At 39.0% G+C, this 21,840-nt stretch overlaps 1 pseudogene; it reads right to left on the bottom strand.

Moving 5' to 3' along the window:
* Window positions 1-3,552: 3,552 nt before the first annotated feature.
* LOC127627228 (protein FAM13C-like) lies at window positions 3,553-21,054 on the bottom strand (annotated as a pseudogene).
* Between the last annotated feature and the right edge of the window lie 786 nt (window positions 21,055-21,840).

The following is a 21,840-nucleotide window of genomic DNA, read 5'->3' as shown; positions in this document are numbered from 1 at the left end:
CAATACATTTTGCATTCCCTCACAGTAGTTTTGCAATCCTTTGCAATAAGTTTTGTGTTCCCTCACAATACATTTTGCGTTCCCTCACAATAGTTTGGTGCTCCCTCAAAATTTTTTGCATTCCCTTAAAATAGTTTTGCGTTCCCTCACAATACGTTTTTAATTCCCTCTGAATAATGTTGCATTCCCTCACAAAAGTTTTGCGTTCCCTCACAATAAGTTTTCCGTTCCCTCACAATAAGTTTTCCGTTCCCTCCAAATAGTTTTCCGTTCCCTCACAAAAGTTTTGCATTCCCTCACAATTGTTTTTATTGACCTTGCAATACATTTTGTGTTCCCTCACAATAGTACACAAAAAAATTTACAGTAACCATTGTTCAACTATGTTATTTGTAGTAAAATCATAACCACAAAGTTTACCATGGTTTAACTACAGTAACCATATTTTCTAACTTATATTTGTAGTATTACCTTAGTAATAAGGAAACTATTTAACCACAACTATGGTAAAAACATAATAATCACTATACCAAAAATCATGGTTTCTATAGATTTACTAGAGTAACACCATGATTCATTTGTGGTACAATTACCATGTTCGTTTGTTTTTTTTAAACCATGGTTCTCATGGTTCTAACCATGGTTTCACTTTAGTAAATCTGTAGTCAAATGTGCCACTGATTAACTATGGTGTTACTACAATAAAATTGTAGTGAACATGTTTTGTTTTAGTTTTGTTTTGTTTTTTTGGCCAAATTGTAATTACATTTATTACCATAGTTATGGTTTTCTTATGGTTTAACTACAAATACCAAATACCGTAGTTGTGCTATGGTTACTGTAATAAAGCCATAGTTATTTTTCATAAGGGATGGAAAAAGCTATTGTGAGAGAACCCAAAGTAATAGCGAGGGAAGGCAAAACATTTTGTGAGGGAACGTACCCTATTGCAAATGAATGCAAAACTTTCTTTGAAAGAAAGAAAGCAATTGCTTGGGCATTTTAAGGAAACGCAAAACTATTTAAGAAAATAAATTCCCTCCCTGTCAGCTTCTGATAACAAGTCTCAATGCATCATGCTGACACTTAGATTATTATTATAGCAACAGATGTGGATACACTGGATATTGACAACTCTGTCTGAACGAACATAACAGATTTCATCACTTACTAAATGAGAGTGTAAACAGTCAGTCCTAAAGATCAGATTTGAAAAACTAATCTGATTTATGTGCAGTGTGAACAAAGCCAAAGACAATTCCGCAGCACATATCTCGCTGCTTTTGACAAAATGTCCTTTTCTTTTACTAGCTCGTCAATCCTGACCCGGTTCGGGTTAGATATGTCATGCTCTTATTTTTCTATCCATGTTGGGATGTTGACCCCTGCCAATCAGACTGCTTCTTTAACCCTATTGGCTGTCAAACCTTTAATGATGTCCTTTCCCATTAGAACGCAGCATTGTAATAGTTTATCAAAGTTTAACACAAAATTCTCACAGCAATCAGTCAAGACAACCATTTTGATGAATGTGATAATGTGATCATTATTTTATCGAGCGTGTTCTCGGATATCAACAAAATAAAAATAACAGATTGGACACAATGATTGCAATTAAAAAAATAATAATAATATTACCATTAGCACTTCCATGACTGTTCTTTAGCAGTGTTTCATGTTATTTATTCCAACCCATTCAGTATACTGTGATTTAACATATAATAAATGTGATGAGACGTGTAGATAGAAAAATATTTATTTTTTAACTGGTGAATTAAAAAAAAAAGGATAGAACCAGAAGTGCACAATACAGAAGACTTTGGTGATGGAAAAGAATGAGTTCACGGTAAAGCAAATATATAGAGATTATATATTAACTGTATAAACCAATGTAGAATTTACATGCACTAAAGCTAACATTCAAAAGCTACATTTGTCATTGTGGATGTGTACAGCAAATAAAGTCTGGGACAAAGATAGCGTAACACAGAATAATTACACCTGATTGTAGCACATTTCAACAGTTTATGCTGGTTGGCATGCAAAGATACTACTCAAAGATTGTAATAGTTCATTGCAGTAGAGCCGTTAAAGAAAGACGTTGATTGTTTCATTTTGAGAGAGTAGCTACTTGAGCAGAATTGCACTTAAAGCGCTCATCCGCTTCTTATGAACATATCTTCTGCTTTGGGCTTTAGTATTTTTAAATAGTTTAAAATGCGGGGCCTGAGTAGCTCAGTGGTAAAGACGCTGGCTACCACACCTGGGGTTCGCTAGTTCGAATCCCAGGGTGTGCTGACTGACTCCAGCTGGGTCTCCTAAGCAACCAAATTGGCCCAGTTGTTAGGCAGGGTAGAGTCACACTGGGTAACCTCCTCGTGATCGCTATAATGTGGTTCGCTCTCAGTGGGGTGTGGATGCAGCGATGGATACCGTGAAGCCTCCACAAGCACTATATCTCCGTGGTAACGCACTCAACATCGCCACATGATAAGATGTGCAGGTTGACGGTCTCAGATGCAGAGGCAGCTGAGATTTGTCCTCCACCACCCAGATTGAGGTGAGTCACTACTAAGGACTTAGACTTAGATTCCAAATTGGGAGAAAATCCAAAAACAAATGTGATTGGACAGCCTTCAATGGTGATTTTTACCACTGACTTAAAATATCATGACTTGGTGTTTCTATGTATAAGAGGATAACTGTGCTCTGTGATGGCCATGTACCATACTTAAGATAATTTTAAACTGAATAGATTTACACTTGATATCTTTTCAAATATGGTCCTTGGTTTTCTGTCTTTGCTATCCAGAAATTCTTCGGGGAGTACATTTACTTCTCATTTCATGCTCCAGTTATTAAATATCCAATTTTTTCCTTTTTTACATTCTAGAGACAAATGTATGAGAAATATACACAACTAACTTTTGTTAGTTCATGCAATGCAAACAGTTACGGTTGGTCTCTGCATTTATAAGTGAGGAAATCACTGACATTTGCATACAGTTATTATTTTAAGTGCTCTGGGTTGTTTTCTATAAGGGGTATTGCATTATTTGAGGTGGCCAGAGCTCCTAGCCCCAGAGATTCATGGATACTTATTAGTGTGCATATGCTCACCATGTTCCTAATTATAATAATAAACTAGCTTCATACAATCAAGACAATTTGAAAATTGCATGATTTAGACTTTGGTAAAAAAATCTTCTCCAAAAATATAGTGCCATATTCCGTAAACATAGATGAATACTCTATATTTCCATTTCACCCTTTCAAATATGAAATATGAGGTTTGTATACTGTAGATCCTGTATACTTGCTCTGTACACAGCACAGAGATTGCACACTGTGTTTATGTTGCAGTAGCCATCAAATGGCCTTGCTCGGTTCGGCCCACCCATTCAGTCTAGGACTTCCAGAGTGATCAAATCAACACAGAAATAATATTAAAGTGCATTTTAGCATCGTTATGGCACAAATATGTCAAATGTAAAAAGTAAATTTGGTCCAAACATCGGGTGAATACTGAAAGGCAGAAAGAATATCTTTGACTCAAATTGTCTTTGTGGTTTCCTGTTTGCTGAGCAACACTTCCAGTAAGCGTAATTTGGCTTTGAAACTTTTGTACTCCTGGTACTCCATGGCCATGGGAATTCGGTCATCTTTTTGTGCAGTTCTTCATTATTTTTGTAGTGCAGGAAAAAGAAAACAACAGATACCACATAAAACATATGACTTTGTGAAATTATCTTACCAATAAAACACACATTTAACCCTTGAGTTGCCTTAGTAAAACAATTTTGTACATAACTGGATAGCAGATAAATGGAAATGTATTTTATTTTGGAAAAGAAAAATGCATATACAAGTATTGTGTACACAAGCATTGATTTTTATTTATTTTTTTGTTGGTAGAATTATTTTGCGTATCATTGATTAGATGTGCATATGCTAACTATGCTGAACTGATTTGTGTCTTGGGTTTTCTTCCCATCTTGAAAAAGTCAAATGTAACAAACTATCATTAATAAAATGTGTTAATGGCACCTTAATGTATCTGTAATTTACCTTCCCATCTGTTTCAAGAACTGCTCTTCAAACTCTCTGATGGCTTTACGTTGTTTCTTTTTCTCTGCTCGAGTCTCACGCAGACACTCCAGCAACTCAGACCTGCAATTAAATGACACTTTTGCAATTATAAATGCTTCTATTTTTCACTTTTTACATTTTCCATATTTTTTTCTGGGTCCTTTTCTAACTTTCATGCATTGGTGTTATTGATGTTGCTTTCTATACATATTTTCATGTTTTTGTATGTAAATAATTTCACTTCACAAAATGCATCATTTATTATACATATATGCTGGCAGCCAAAAGTTTGGAATAATGTACAGATTTTGCTCCTATGGAAAGAAATTGCACTTTTATTCACCAAAGTGGCATTCAACTGATCAAAATGTATAGGATACTAGGACATTTTATTAATCAGGACATTAATAACGTGAAAAATTAATATTACAATGACAGCTTTGCAGATCCTTGGCATTCTAGCCGTAAGTTCGTCCAGATACTCAGGTGACACTTCACCCCACATTTCTTGTTGGGCTCTTCTCATGCACCTTACAGTTTAGCTGATCCCACAAATGCTCAATGGGGTTAAGATCCATAACACTCTTTTCCCATGATCTGTTTTCCGATGTCTGTGTTTCTTTGCCTACTCTAATCTTTTCTTTTTGTTTTTCTGTTTCAAAAATGGCTTTTTCTTTGCAATTCTTCCCATAAGACCTGCACCCCTGAGTCTTCTCTTTACTATTGTACATGAAACTGGTGTTGAGTGGGTAGAATTCAATGAAGCTGTCAGCGAAGGACATGTGAGGCATCTATTTCTCAAACTAGTGTCTCTGATGTACTTCTCCTCTTGTTTAGTTGTACATCTGGCCTTCCACATCTTTTTATGTCCTTGTTAGAGCCTGTTGTCCTTTGTTATTGAAGACTGTAGAGTACACCTTTGTCTGAAATCTTCCATTATTTATTGGCAATTTCAATCATTGTATAGCCTTCATTCCTCAAAACAATGATTGACAGACAAGTTTTCTAGAGTTACTTTTTTGCCATGTTTGACCTAATATTGACCTTAAGACATGCCAGTCTTTGCATACTGTGGCAACTCAAAAACAAACACAAAGACAATATTAAGCTTAATTTAATGAACCAAATAGCTTTCAACTGTGCTTGATATAATGCCAAGTGAATTTCTAATAACAAATTAGCCATTTAGCAAGATTACTCAAGGATAAGGTGTTGGAGTTATGGCTGCTGGAAATGAGGCCTGTCTAGATTTGATCAAAAATGACTTTTTTCAAATAATGATGGTGCCGTTTTTCTTTACATCGGTAATGTCCTGACTATACTTTGTGACCAGTTGAATGTCATTTTGTTGAATTAAAGTACCAATGGAATATTGTCTTTATTAAAATATTATTAAAATGTGAAAATATGTACAGAAAATAATTTATAACTATAACTAAATAAAAAAAAAAGACTCAGAAAAGAACAAAATATAAAAAATGTAAAAAATGAAACAAAAAAAACGAAGTAGTGTTTTAAAAAAAAAATATTTATCGACATGTGTACCTTCAGGCTTCATGAAGGTTGGACATGGTTAAGGCTGACTGTCTCACTGTCTTTATCTCATCCAGCGGAGACACAAACGCTGGGTCACTGTCTCCCTCCTCTTCCCTACAGCCTCTCCTATCTGTGAGACACACTGGCGGAGGTGTGTACCGAACAGAGTCGTCATCTGACCCCTCTTCTTCTTCCTGTGATACAAATAAAACAGTGTCTTACTGACAATACTGTTTTAAGAACAATAGAAAATAATGCAAAGCTACCATTTTCTTTGTGCTAAAAATAATTCCAACATAGATCCCATATCCAAAAAAAGTTTTTATTGAAGCAAATAAAGTCTTTCACCCAAAGAAAAACAAAAACTTAAAACGAAAAAGAAATTTGGAAAATAATGTCAAAGATAAAAAAAACTTAAAGTTGTCATATCATCAGGAAAAAAGTTTTCTTAAATCTGAATATATAAAAGAGTTGATTGCACTATGAAAACTGTAACTTTTAGAATTCAAAACTTCCTTCCCTAGGGAAAAATAAACAGGATACGTGGCATGGCAGCACATTTGATTTTATTTGATTAAATCTTTTAATTCTAATTTGATTAAAAAGATTAAGCCTTTTGCTTTTCACCTTATTTGCTTTTAAGCCTTTTGCTTTTCACCAGAGAAACTAACGCACAGCCATCTTGGAAATTTTGTCTCTGAAAATCCATTCTAGAGCCATGATGGTTCTATTTGCCTGTTTTGTATTTCTGGTTTCGAGACGACATGTAAAAACTGCAAAAATGAGTGATCCAGAGGAGAACAACAAAGATTTAAGTGTTACCTGGTGTAAAAAAAATTACCTTTAGGCTCAACTTGTGCAGTTGTTGGCTGTCATAACAACTCAAAATAATTAATTATATCAATGTAACTCACCTCGGATCATAGCTTAATGTCATCTACACACTTTTAGACAGTGAGGCTCTGTCTAAAATAAAAACAGTCAACTCGACTCATTTTGTTTGGACAATTTATACAAATGTAATATCTTAAACAATATCTTACCCACTAAGAATATATGCCGATGCGAGTGAAAACACTGGAGACTGGAAACTGAAAACAGTCGAATCATTGAACACTTCAGGAAAAAGGTGGATATAGAAATCTACACTCACCTAAAGGATTATTAGGAACACCATACTAATACTGGGTTTGACCCCCTTTCGCCTTCAGAACTGCCTTAATTCTATGTGGCATTGATTCAACAAGGTGATGAAAGCATTCTTTAGAAATGTTGGCCCATATTGATAGGATAGCATCTTGCAGTTGATGGAGATTTGTGGGATGCAAGCTCCCGTTCCACCACATCCCAAAGATGCTCTATTGGGTTGAGATCTGGTGACTGTGGGGGCCATTTTAGTACAGTGAACTCATTGTCATGTTCAAGAAACCAATTTGAAATGATTCGAGCTTTGTGACATGGTGCATTATCCTGCTGGAAGTAGCCATCAGAGGATGGGTACATGGTGGCCATAAAGGGATGGACATGGTCAGAAACAATGCTCAGGTAGGCCGTGGCATTTAAACAATGCCCAATTGGCACTAAGGGGCCTAAAGTGTGCCAAGAAAACATCCCCCACACCATTACACCACCACCACCAGCCTGCACAGTGGTAACAAGGCATGATGGATCCATGTTCTCATTCTGTTTACGCCAAATTCTGACTCTACCATCTGAATGTCTCAACAGAAATCGAGACTCATCAGAGCAGGCAACATTATTCCAGTCTTCAACTGTCCAATTTTGGTGAGCTCTTGCAAATTGTAGCCTCTTTTTCCTATTTGTAGTGGAGATGAGTGGTACCCGGTGGGGTCTTCTGCTGTTGTAGCCCATCCGCCTCAAGGTTGTGCGTGTTGTGGCTTCACAAATGCTTTGCTGCATACCTCGGTTGTAACGAGTGGTTATTTCAGGCAAAGTTGCTCTTCTATCAGCTTGAATCAGTTGGCCCATTCTCCTCTGACCTCTAGCATCAACAAGGCATTTTCAGCCCACAGGACTGCCGCATACTGGATGTTTTTCCTTTTCACACCATTCTTTGTAAACCCTATAAATGGTTGTGCGTGAAAATCCCAGTAACTGAGCAGATCGTGAAATACTCAGACCGGCCCGTCTGGCACCAACAACCATGCCACGCTCAAAATTGCTTAAATCACCTTTCTTTCCCATTCTGACATTCAGTTTGGCGTTCAGGAGATTGTCTTGACCAGGACCACACCCCTAAATGCATTGAAGCAACTGCCATGTGATTGGTTGATTAGATAATTGCATTCATGAGAAATTGAACAGGTGTTCCTAATAATCCTTTAGGTGAGTGTATGTGTGACGAGGAGGATGAGGCCGTGAGGATGCACGCCCGGCGCTGAATCAGAGATGCCAGTTAGGGGGAGAGAGAGATGTATGGATCAAAAGTAACAGTCAGTATCTGGTGTGGCCACCAGCTGCATTAAGTACTGCAGTACATCTCCCCCTCATGGACTGCACCAGATTTGCCAGTTACTGCTGTGAGATGTTTCCCCAATCTTCCACCAAGGCACTTGCAAGTTCCCGTACAGTTCTGGGGGGAATGGCCCTAACCCTAACCCTCCGATCCAACAGGTCCCAGACATGCTCAGTGGGATTGAGAACTGGGCTCTTTGCTGGCCATGGCAGAACACTTTCCTGTCTTGCAGGAAATCACACACAGAAAGAGCAGCATGGCTGGTGGCATTGACATGCTGGACAGTCATGTCAGAATGAACCTGCAGGAAGGGTACCACATGCGGGAGGATGATGTCTCATTCCTTCGACAATAAACGTGAGTCCGACCATCACCCCTGCTGAGACAAAACCGTGACTCGTCAGTGAAAAGCACTTTTGGACAGTCCTGTCTGGTCCAGTGAAGGTGGGTTTGTGCCCATAGGCGAAGTATTTGCCGATGATATCTGGTAAGGACCTGCCTTACAACAGGCCTACAAGCCCTCACTCCAGCCTCTCTCAGCCTATTGCAGACAGTCTGAGCACTGATGGAGGGATTGTGAGTTCCTGGTGTAACTTGTGCAGTTGTTGTTGCCATCCTGTACCTGTCCCACAGGTGTGGTATTCGAATTTACTGATCCTGTGCAGGTGTTGTTACACATGGTCTGCCACTGCGAGAATGATCAGCTGTCTCTCTTCCTGTCTCCCTGTAGCACTGACTCACAGTACGGACATTGCAATTTATTGCCCTGGCCACATCTGCAGTCCTCATGCCTCCATGCAGCATGCCTAAAGCACATTCATGCAGATGAGCAGGGACCCTGGGCATCTTTCTTTTGCTGTTTTTCAGAGTCAGTAGAAAGGTCTCTTTAGTTTCCTAAGTTTTTATAACTGTGACCTTAATTGCCTACCATCTGTAAGCTTAGTATCTTAATGACCGTTCCACAGGTGCATGTTCATTAATTGTTTATGGTTCATTAAACAAGCATGCAAAACATTGTTTAAACCCTTTACAATAAAGATCTATAAAGTTATTATAATCTTTACAAAATTATCTTTAAAATACAGTTTAGTTCAGGTGAGCAGATTTTTTGAGCGTTAAACTGGGAAGGGGGAAGTGTGACACTATATTTAAACACACACACACACGTGAAAGTGTATGTTTTATTTTATATTCCGTTTACAACTATTTTAAATCACATTCAAGCCTTTAAATTACATTTAAGTAAAGGGGTGCTGTAGACTCATATCATCAACTCTTGGGGAAAAATATTTTCTGTGCTCCCACACATAATACAGTTTGATCGACTCTTCTCATTAGCTTCAATACAAACAGGAAGTCAGATGAAAAAATTCAGAAGAGCGGAGTGCTGAAAAGGGGCGGGGTTGAATAAGGTGAATAGTGATGTTCCCTGTCTGTCACTCACTTGATGTTGTGTCGATGTAGTGACACTAGGAGTCACCCTTGGGAGCCCCAAACACCATTCAGAACTTTTCTTCAGGGCCAATCGGTTGCGTTTCAGCAAGCTGAATTCCTCTGCTTGTCCATTGACTTCTGCATGCTGTTGGATTTACGGCGCATTATTGCGGTTTCTCCCCCTTGTGCACCGGTTGAGTGCAGAGAATGCGCCTGGATGCTTGACAGCCTAATAGAGTATATATTCTTCGGGCGACAAAGGTCATGGCACGGACTCTCAGGCAAGCGATTTCCACCCTAGTGATCCAGAAGCGTCATCTATGACTCAACTTGGTCAAGATGAGGGATGCTGACAAGTTACGGTTCCTTGACGCACCCGTTTCCCAGTTTGGCCTATTTGGGTGCCAACCGTACTTGGCAGTTAACAAGCAGACAGAGGTTATTCAGCATATCCTGCCCCAGTGTGGATCAAGATCCCGCACCTCGTCTGCTTGTCGCCAGGGGCATCCCCCTGTGGCGACACAACCAGCTCCACAAACAGCCCATGTCAGTGGCCCAGCCATGCCGTTGAGCCACCCGCAGGAAGCAGACACCCCCCATCTCATGGCCCGCCGCCAAGAACCCGATGAAGGCTTCTAAGCGCCCCTGACATGGGCGACCCAGGGATGTGAAGACCACTCCATCCCCAGGTGGAGGTCCAGGAGGAGAATCTTTTCTTCCATTTTCATCTGATTTCGCCATATGCCCAAGGGGCTGCGGTACCCACGTTCTAAGAAAAAGAGCGGCTTCCTCACTCCCTGGGTCACACACCCAGTGTTTACGGATGTTGTTGTCATGGACACTACACATTTACGGCAGGCACAGCACTGCGGAGATGGCACAAACACACGGACGGTTTTACGTTTAAATTACGAGGACGGTACCTCTCCATCCCCTGTCGATGACCGGTCCTATGTTGGGTACCCGGAGCCAGGTAAGTGCTTTGATGTCTCCCAACTAAGCATGGCCCTAAGCTGACCTGGCCGTCCGACTCGGCTATGTGATTCAGTTCATTTTACCGCAGTACCTCAGGTACCTCAGTACCTGCGTGCGGAGATCGCTACCTTTCTGTGGAAGGCCTGTACCACCAGCCCAGATGAAGGGGTTCTACAGCCCTTACTTTATCATACCCAAGACAGGCGGTTGGCTGCAGCCAATATTGAACCTGTGAGTACTGAACCGGGCCTTGCACAGACTCCCGTTCAAGATGCTGATGCAAAAATGCATTTTAACAAGCCTCCGGCATCAAGATTGGTTTGCAGCGGTAGACCTGAAGGAGGCCTACTTCCACGTCTCGAATTTTACTTCAGCACAGGCCCCTTCTGCGGTTCGCCTTCGAGGGCCTGACATACCAGTACAAGGTCCTCCTCTTCGGTCTATCCGTCACCTCGTGACTTCACGAAATCGCAAAGGCAGCCATTGCCCCACTAAAGAAGGCACCATCCTCAACTATCTCGATGACTGGCTGATCCTAGCTCACTCTCGTGACTTGTTGGGTGCACACAGAGACCTGGTGCTTAGGTACCTCAGCCAGTTGGGGCATCGGGTCTACTGGGAAAAGAGCAAGCTCTACTGAGCATCTCTTTTCTCAGACTGGAGTTAGACTCAGCCTCTATGATGGCGCACCTCACGAGCGAGCATGGGCAGTCGGTGCTGAACTGCCTAAAGTCGCTCAGGTGGAGAACGGCGGTCCCACTGAAACAATTTCGGAAAACCCGCATTCACATAGGTAAGTGGAGGTGAAGGGGATGAGGGCTTTCATAGCCTTTCGAGACAGGTGGGGAAACTCAGTCAATACAAAGCAATCCATATGCATAACACGCACTTTAACACGCAAGCTAGCAGGACAGATGTGTACAGACGTGAACCGTTATCAGGGTTCATACACATTTTTACCAATCATTTTCCATGACTTTTGAGGCAAATTTTCATGAACATACATTTCATCTATGTACACATGCCAAATAAGAAAAATCCTTGTTTAAATTTACCACAGCATATCTTAACTAAAATGAATGACAAATGGCAAGCTATGTGGTTTACTAGAAAATAAACATTTATTTAAACAACACTCACTGACACCAGTATGACTGTTAAATCGGAGTCAAACCCTGAGAACTCCATTGTGTAGCCTTCATAAACATAAATGACTCAAAGGGACAAGAATGTTTAAAAAAAAACAAAAAAAGAGTAAAAGGAAATAAAAAAGTGTCCAGTAACACTGACATTAACTTAATTAAGATTAAAACAACAGACAGCGCTGTTAGGTACCAATGCAAGATAACTCCAACGAGAAAAATGCTTTTAGGATAAATGAGAAACGTGTTTGTTTTTGTGCAACTGATGATGTCATCATGCTTAAATAGGCAAAAACGCATGCACACGTCATTTTTGTGTTCTATACTGCGGTCTGCAAAACAGTTTTCACATTAAAAAATTTTCATGTGAACCCTACTCTGTTACGGACTAAACTGCCAGCGTGAACCCCCCTGATTTTGCTCAGGTACACTGATGCGACGACTCTTGACAGAAAGATCAGGGGACATCAGTGACAACCAGCGCAGGTCTTCTCTCACGTTTTCCATTAAAAACAGGAGAATGTATGTGATACAGAAACTTTTAATGATTGCTCCTCAAGAAGTGAATAATAACACTGCTCAGACTCACAAGCAAACATCCCCATAAGCTTAATTAACATAGCAAGTTATTACATAAAAACATTTAAAGCCTTAATATATTCAAACAATAATGTAAATATGAAATTTACTAATTCCTTATACACTATCCATATTGAACTTGAGCAATATGAGCAAACTTTTCTGCAATTAATGAGGTGTCAAATGCGACACCTCATGGCGCTACGCATTCACATTCTACTCAGTTTACGCAGCAATGCATTTTGCATACTGCTGCTCCGTGCAGGCTCTGAGTAGCGCTATTCACGTATCTCTGTGATAAAATAGAATTGTTAGCACACTTGTAGGCTACTGCTGAAAATGTTTTCTTTGAAAATGTCATGATTTTTCCAAAACATTCAGTGTTCAATTGTTTTTCCATGAGTTTTCCAGGCCTGGCAAACACAATTTCTAAATTCCATGACATTTCCATGATTTTCATGACCATAGGAACCCGCCTCACCAATTGAAAATCTCTGATCTATGCAATTATCTAATCAGCCAATCGTGTGGCTGCAGTGTAGTGCATACAATCATGCAAATATGGGTCAGAAGCTTCAGTTAATGTTCACAACAACCATCAGAATGGGGAAACTTTTTTGATCTCAGTGATTTGAACCATGGCATGATTGTTGGTGCCAGATGGGCTGGTTTGAGTATTTCTGTAACTGCTGATCTCCTGGGATTTTCACACACAACAGTCTCTAGAATTGACTCTGAATGGCCAAAAACATCCAGTGAGTGGCAGTTCTAGAGGACCTACACTATATTAGGCAGGTGGCTTTAATGTTGTGGCTGATCGGTGTATAAAAACAGATACTACATACAAAATACTGTTCAACTGTCATTGTTGTGAAAACCAGAGCTCCTGAATAATAGCATAGAAAGAATAGAGTTTAGCCTACTGTATTTTGAATTCTTCTTTATGCTTTAGAGATTATAATAAATGTTTTGTGTTATAATTTAGGATATTGCATGCAGCGTGTTTTGTTATTTTGATTTATTTTACGGAAACAGTGTATTCACAATACAAGTTACACGAGCTATGACTAGCGCATAACTTAGTTCAAGTTCACCTGTTCATTCACTTCATTGTCTGAGCAGATGCAAGTTGTAATATTACATGTTGTGTAGTGTTTAATCTCATGTATATATAGGATACGTTTGAATGAGGTAATTAAGCATTGAAAGCATTGAAATCCCCAACATAATTAATTATTGTAGCCTAACAGATGAATCCATATCTAATATCTTCTATAAACAGAGGTTTTTCTAGATGTTTATTTTGTTTATATCTTGCAGTGTTAATATCTGTAACGAACTGGCCATGGAGGCGATGTTAGGATGTGCAGGAAGTTTATTAAAAGAGACACAAGCAAACAATCCAAAACAGCAGGCAGAGAGACATAGTCGTAAAGCAGGCAGAAAAATAAAATAGACAGTTGAAACTAGCAAACAAATTAAAGGGTATTCCAAAAAGCAGGTAATCCAGATAAACAGGCAATAGTCATAACATAAATCAAGAAACAATGGAAAACCGCTCGGTAAGGCAGGGTAAACTGTCAATACTTCGCAATGAACAATGAAACTGCATGGCTATATATACATGTGGTAAACAGGAAATGAGCAATGAAGAAATGGGTGAAGATCAGTATTTGGGAGAGGGCTCCCTCTGACAACCTAAGATGTTATAATATCTTGCAGTATTATTTTTTCTTGTCATATTTTAGTCAACAGTATGCTTTATTAAAATTGTTTAATTATCACCATGATGCATCTTTTTGGTTTTGTATTCATTATTGCTGACAAAATCAAAAAACCCTCGGTCAATGAATGTTTTCGTCAGTGATTTTGTTGATGAGTTTAACACTGCTTCAGAGCAATTTAATCTTGAGGTATATATGTCAGTATAGGGCAGTCTGTGCGCCTCAACAAACCTCACAAACAGCACAGCCACAGAATGAGTGCCGCTCACACTGAACGCATTGACAGCTGGACAAAGCACTACAGAATGCATTTTGAGATGCCATTTTTAAAGTTTCAACTACTTTTAACTTGACACAGCATCCTAGAAATGCAGCGTTTAATATACTAAAAACCAGTGAGACACTCCACAAGTGTCCATCTAACTCATTCTAACTCATACACCAAACATTAAAAATAGTGCAAACGGAACATAAGAGCACATTTTGTGAGAACAGGACAGACTGACATACTAAATTGCAAAATTAATGTCTGTCGACTGTAGGCTTTTGTTCAATGATTTTTACATTGGAATTTAACAAATACAAGGAATTTAACAAATACATTGACCCTAAAGCCACTCTTTTGTATTGTCTAATCAAAGCTTTACTCATCTGCCACAATAATGCAATATATTTCAATCTGTATATCTGAATTATTATACTTTTATTAGAGATGTCACCCTTGTGAATCGTGTGAGCCTGTCAGCTGATTAATATTGTGGAGGATGAGGGTTTAAGAAATTGAATGCGCATCGCAATGAATGCACAAACTATGGGGACTATATGCGTATTCATTGCGATGCGCATTAAATCTCTTACCTTCATCCTCCACAATAGAATTTAGTTTAATGTTACTCGAATTGGTGTTATATTAGTGCATTTCTATCTTTATAATGTGGAAAGTTTTATATGAACATTTTTAATAAAGCATCACATTTTGCTTTGTTTTTTTTTTTTTCTAAAAAGAAAATAAATGCCTTCTTATTACATATAGTTTTGATTTGTTTTTTCCTTAAGGGAATATAAATGCCTTTTGACAGAAAAGTGTAGATACAGTCAAATTTCATCACTTTCAAAATCTGCAATTAATCGCAATTACCTATGAAAAATCATGCGATAAATTGTGATTCAATATTTTAATCAACTGACAGCACTAAAATTGATATATTATATCTATAACTTTAAATCATTATGTATTACTTATTCTTAATTATCTTTATTTGAGGGTCTTTCAAGCAAATATTGCTATTGTGATTCAGTCTATTAATTAAGCCGCATGTCATGTGACTAATTTGATTGAAAATGTAAACTGATTGACAGCCCTAGTTTTTATTTGTATCTATTTTTATTTACAATTTTAATATATATTTATTCCACATTGATCAATGAAATTAAGCAATTCTCCATAACTAATAAAACCTTTTGCTTTTGATTGGTCAGGTCGTTTATTTTGGGCTTGTTTTGGCAGACCAAGATGCTTGTTTCTCTTGCGAAATTTGGCAACAATGCTGGCAACACAAACATACATTCAAACGGCCTCCTGACACGCCAGAATGCATACGCAGATGGCCTCACCTTCATGATTTCTGGAAGCCGAGAGCCTGCCGTTTCTCTCACAGCCGTTTAAGGAGCGAGTCCACCGTTTCCTCTAGCGAGGGCTTGTGATGTTGAGTCTGCTGTTCTGGCGCTTCCTGCTGGCCGTTCGTGTACTTGCAGATATCCGTGGACTCACTTCCGTCTTGTCTTCGGGATTCATCAAATGACTGTCTCAGCTTTAAATCTGGGGAGAGGGTTGAACCAGTTGGCTGAATTAGATGAAGATACTGTTTTGCGTTAAATGATTTATTTCAAGATGAACAGGAAACAAACAATGTTAAATTGAACTCTCTGTATACTCATCTGGTTTAACTTTAAAAAATGTGTATGGTTTATATGGATATTTTATTATAAACCATCTGTAAATGTATTTGCGAAAACATTCAACAAGCTAAACTGCTTTATAGTTTGTTAAATATTTTACAGACTGTTGTATAAGTGTATAGAGGGGCATATATTATGGGTGGCATGGGGGAAGGTTCCCCCAAATAATCAAAACAACCAAGTACAACACCCCCATCATTTATACCCTGATCAATGGAAGCATGTGTAAACACTTCACGCTGCAACCCCACAATATTCAAGCCCTTGAGTGTATATATTTACTTCTTAATAAGTCACTTTCTTTATATATTCCTTACCTGCTTTAGTAACAAATTGCAAATTAATACATTAGTAATTTAATTTCTGTTTTAACAAGTTCCATTTTGTTATTTTATTAATTGATGAATATCTAATATTCAGCTTTTTAGTTAAAGCACAAAAGCCATAATGTTCAGTGAACTGGTCATTATCATAAAATAAACCCTGACAGGGTGTTTATCATTATGTGAGAGAAGGAGATTGTAGACAGATACGAGTGGCATGAATCTAGAAAAGCTAGGTAGGAAATCAATAGCCATCGATTGGGCAACGGTCAATTATTCAGTGTAGCAGTCATTTTTATCTGTAAATGATTGACCAAACACTATTGAGAATTCCAGAGAGCATTAATAAATTCTACAATTCTGGTGTAGACCCATAACAAGTTTGATAAACTCATTATTTGTGTTATGGTTTATAATAATAGTATAAAACAAAGCCTATAAATGATTTTACCTTCAATTATATGGTCTGGCATTCTTACCTTTGAGCTGTTTGCGAGTTCTCGCCAGTTCACTTACAAGCTTTACAATCTCTGGATTTGCTGATTTATTATTATGTGAAGGCTGTTGGTGAGAAGAGAGACAAATCCTCACAGAAACTTTAACTGCTGTTATAGTCTGCAATCAGTCTTTAAAAGCTGCTCCTGATCAAAGAGCATCAGCCCAGCAGTACTAATCCCCACCAGCAGAGGGAGCAGGAAACTATATAACTGAAATGTCTGTTTTCTATGGGACTGGAAGTAGTTTGTTTGGGCTAACCTTTTTCCCAACCTTTTTGTCTTTATGTAGCCCCACAGCCACATAAGACTTAGGTGCACCTTCATCAACACAAAACCAAAAATTATTCCTTTTATCTCATAATATACTGAATATTTAGCATGATAATTACTATTATCACACAAGTCACTTTAAAAGCACACACACAATCGATTCTGTGGGTGAATCACAGACTGACCAAGTAGCACATACACCGATCAACCACAGCATTAAAACCACCTGCCTAATATTGGTTAGGTCCCACATCTCAAAATATCACTCTAAATGCATGAGTAACGCCTTGAGATGAGAGAGGTCAACAGAGAATGGCCAGAGTGGTTTGAACTGACAAAGTCTATGGTAACTCAGATAACCGCTCTGTCCAATTGTGGTGAGAAGAATATAATCTCAGAATGCTATTCTGAAATGCTGGTTGGCACTGTTTTAGCGGCACGAGGGGGACCTACACAATATTAGGCAGGTGATTTTAATGTTTTAGCTGATCGTTGTATATCTTTCTACAATTGTCATCCACACAGGTTTATTAAACATGCACACATTATATTTTTTTTTTCTTTCCTTAAAATGAAATGGGGAGGAAAAAATTAGATTTATCTTTATTAGTTATTTAAATCTATTTACTTATTGAGCTCTTCTTTTTTCATTTAAAGGGATAGTTCACTCAAAAATGAAAATTCTTTCATAATTCTCTCACCCTCATGCCATCCTGGATGTGTATGACTTTCTCCTGCTGAACACAAACAAAGCTTTTAGAAGAATACAGTATCTCAGCTCTGAAGGTCCATACAATACAAGTGACATTGGTAGCTCCAAAACATAAACATAAAAGTAATCCATATGTATCCAGTGGTTTAATCTTATTTCTTCAGAAGCTATATAATAGGTGTGGATGAGAAACATCATTTTTTTAAGGCCTTTTTAACTCTAAATCTCCACTTTCAATTTCAGATGTGAAAGTTCCACTAAACAGACACCACAGGTGACTTTCAGATTTAAAGGTGAAAGTAAAAGTGGATTCTTAGCATTAAAAAGGACTTCAATTTTAATTTGTTTCTCAACCACACCTATTATATTGCTTTTGAAGATATGTATTTAACCACTGTAGTTATATGGATTACTTTTCTAAGGTTTGTGGAGCTACAAAAAGAATAACTTTCACTAGCATAATATGGACCTGCACACCTGAACTATTCTTGTAAAAATCTTTGTGTGTTCTGCAGAAGAAAGTCAGTCGTACACATCTGGGATGGCATGAGGGTGAGCAAATGATAAGATAATTTTTTTAAATATAGCTTTAACAAAGCAAAAAAGACAATCCATGAGAACAGACAATCTGCTTAAGTCTCCAGTGAGGTACACGTACCCCTGGTTTGGAATCACCGATCAATGGTAATGGGACAAAGTTCAGCTTTTATACAGTTTTCTGTGAGAAAAACGAGTGCATTTAAAGGTGCTATGTAAGACTGACAACAAGTGTTTGAAATGGGAACTGCAGTACAAATTCAAAATATTGGAGAATTGTCTGCCCCACCTCCAGACTCGAAGCTCATGTGGGTTGACATGCAAATTAGCCAACTCAGCATCCATTTTAAAGAATTTCTGGGCTTTAAGCTGTCTCCATTTTTCAAAGGCTTCTCCAATATTTACCCTTGTTTTACTACGCCTCTGGTCATGTTGGTATTTAGACAGATGGCGAGGCTTTATAGGTCGGGTGGAAACTGTAATCTCTGATTCAGTTGGTTTGCTGGCTTCCATGGCTGCAGCACATAGTGTTGTTTGCCTGCAAACTTGTTCAAATCTGGCAACCCAGCAGTGTCGAAATACTATTGGTGAGTGGGCAGTGGGCGGGATCACACAGGCCAAAACATAAACAGAAATTTGTGCCCAGAATGGAAATTTCAAAATAGAATATACTGGCTGGTAGCATTGTTATCAGTATTTCAACTTAGCATGTTTCAAATTTTCTAATGACATATTTTGGTCATTTTATGTTTTAGTACAGTAAAAATACTATATATAGCACCTTTAATATAAAAGAAAAAATAATTTGCTCATTCTAAAATTTTCACATTAGTAATTTGTGATGGTTTTATGGACATAGTGCAATGCAAATAACATGTTTTTTCAAAATGTATTCTCACCTTATAGTTCATTTCTTGCTCAAAGTGCTCTTCAAATTTCCGTATTTTCATTTTGAGTGTTTGGATGTGTTTGGTGAGTAGAGGGATGGAGGCGACTTCTTTAGCATCTCCTGAAACCTCTGTTCTAACAACCACACGAGCCCTAAAGTGAGAAAACCATACATACTGTATGTAAATATAAATAGTATTAATATATTAGCACTCACTCAGACACCTACAGGTATAGTACATATATAGACCTACTGTAGTATACTGTATAGTAGGCTCTATATGGTTGACCGTTATATCAACCAGACCAATGAATTTGCCAAAAATTGGCACCTTGTGTCAATTTAAAAATCTACTGATAATTTTATAAAGTTTATATTGTTTACACTTTATACAACTCTTTGTTCCTTTTCTGGACAGCAGGCCACCAAATTATTCCAGCTGAAAGAGTGTGTGTGTTTGTTTGTACATGATGAGATGCTGTGTGCTGGATGGAGACGGGGCAGACTCTGGGTCTGTGTTGAAGCGTTGGCTCTGGCTGAGGCAGCGAGGGGAGAGCAGGGGGCTGTTGTCATCTGTGATGTGCTGGATGAGTTGACTGGGCCCTGCAGTCTCACATGCTAATCTGAAAAGCTATTTATCTGATGAGAGTGTATATAAAATTTACAGTTTGTGTTGAAGTTTCCATCCTCCGCTTCCTCCTTGTCCACATATATTGAACCTTGTTACATTGTGCTAAATCATTGACAAACAAATAGCAAATTGTGGTTTGATTAATGTTTGCTCATGTTTAATGAAAGGAGTGTCAATTGGTAGTGAATATACTTTCTAATATATATATATTAGATTAACATCACACATCAATATGTAATCTTAAAGTAATCATTTTAGATTATCTAAAAATTATATTAAGATAATATAATTTTCTTAAAATATTAAGATACTAATTACAATTTTAGATTTTAGTACTAGATTACATTTGAGAATTAATCTATGTAACAATGTGGGCAGTATAGTTCTCCACTGGAAATTCAACAATGTAACACAACTTTCAAAATGAAGTTTGAGGATGGCTTCTATAGAAGCACATACTATAGCTAAACAGCCTCAGATCTCATGTTAGGTTTGTCTTAAAGCTATAGTATTTAACTTTTTAGGTGTTAAAATAGTTTCTACTATCCCATCTTAATATGCAGAGACAGCCATAATTAAGCCATTCTGTGGTGATGGGGGCATGGCTGAGCGAAGTCTTTGGAGAGCGAGACCGGGAGAGAAAGAGGGGTAAGGATGACACCTGTGGGAAATTATCTCTAACAGCTGTTTTGTGTTGCATTGAGAGTTGGAGAGGGATAAAAAGTGGAAGAAAATGTAGTCATGGAGTCCTCACTGTTGGACGAATTAATCAATACCCTTGCTGGCATCCAATAAGCAGACTCTGCTTGAGCTGCGTGTGGAACAGGAGCAGCGGTTCCAGGCGCACTTCTAGGCTCAAGCAGAGGATCAGCAGGTGCTACACAGACTGGTACACATGGAGGACTCGTCAGCCACGATCCCAGACCCACCTTTGGATGTGCCACACATCAAGCTGGTGAAGATGGGACGACCCAAAGGCATTTCTTGAGCTCTTCGATCAGACAGCTGGAGCATGGAACTGGCCCAGCACTCAGTGGGCAGCACTCCTTGTGCCACTGTTGTCCAGGGAAGCCCAACTCGCAGGCCAACAGCTACCTGCGTCCAAACTCCTGGTGTACGAAGACCTGAAGAAAGCCATCCTGCAACGGGTCAGCCGAAGCTCAGACACCACCAACACGCCATCATTTCCGCTCACTGACGCTTGGCGAGCTCGGCCATCTCTTCGCATTCACTCGGCAGCTCCATGACACCTGTTGACAGTTGCTGCTGGCTGATGATCATGACGCCAAGGAGATACTCAATCTGGTGATACTGAAACAATTTGTGATACCTGGCTACCAAAAGGTACAGCAGAGTGGGACAAGTGCCACTGCCCGGCGTCAATGGATGAGGCGTTCCAGCTAGCTGATATGGCGGTATATTTAGCAGTCGAATATAGTCTTCTTCTATCTTTCTCGCTCTCTTTCCTCCCTACCCCTCTCCTTCACCCGTCCTGTTCCTATTCTCCAGTAATGGGGTATAATGACCCCAAAGCCGGTCGCCTGGTCCCCTGGACCTTTCAACCTGTCGGTTTCCCATATATCTCTCCACTCTCCCCCTCAGGCTGTTGAATCCACTGCCACAAGTGTGAGTGTGAAGTCTGGGCCGGTCTACTGGAGCTGTGGGGAACCTGGGCACTTCCAGGATCGATGCTCCATGATGGGGGTGAAGACATTAGTCCGGATCCCCGATGCGCCACAGGCCACCCACGATCGAACAGGAGTGTACCGGATACCTGTGAGTATTAATGGAGGTACAGTACATACCACGCCTTGGTAGATTCAGGTTGTAACCAAACCCCATTCACCAAAGCTTGGTTCAATCTGAGGGTCTGGATACAGGCCGGAGGGTAAAGTTAAGGTGTATGCATGGGGATGTTCAAAATTACCCTTTTGTTAGGGCCTTTCCCGTCCACTAATCTTGGGTATGAATTGACCAGTGTTTACAACTTTATTAAGGGGAATATGTGTGGATGGGTTCTGCAACAAAGTGAATCGTTTGTAGTGTGTGATTTGCTGGCTGGTGAGG

Source organism: Xyrauchen texanus, chromosome 33 (assembly GCF_025860055.1).
Source record: "Xyrauchen texanus isolate HMW12.3.18 chromosome 33, RBS_HiC_50CHRs, whole genome shotgun sequence".
Taxonomy (NCBI): domain Eukaryota; kingdom Metazoa; phylum Chordata; class Actinopteri; order Cypriniformes; family Catostomidae; genus Xyrauchen; species Xyrauchen texanus.
Note: the sequence above shows the minus strand (reverse complement) of the source record. Positions and strands in the feature narration are given on the sequence as shown.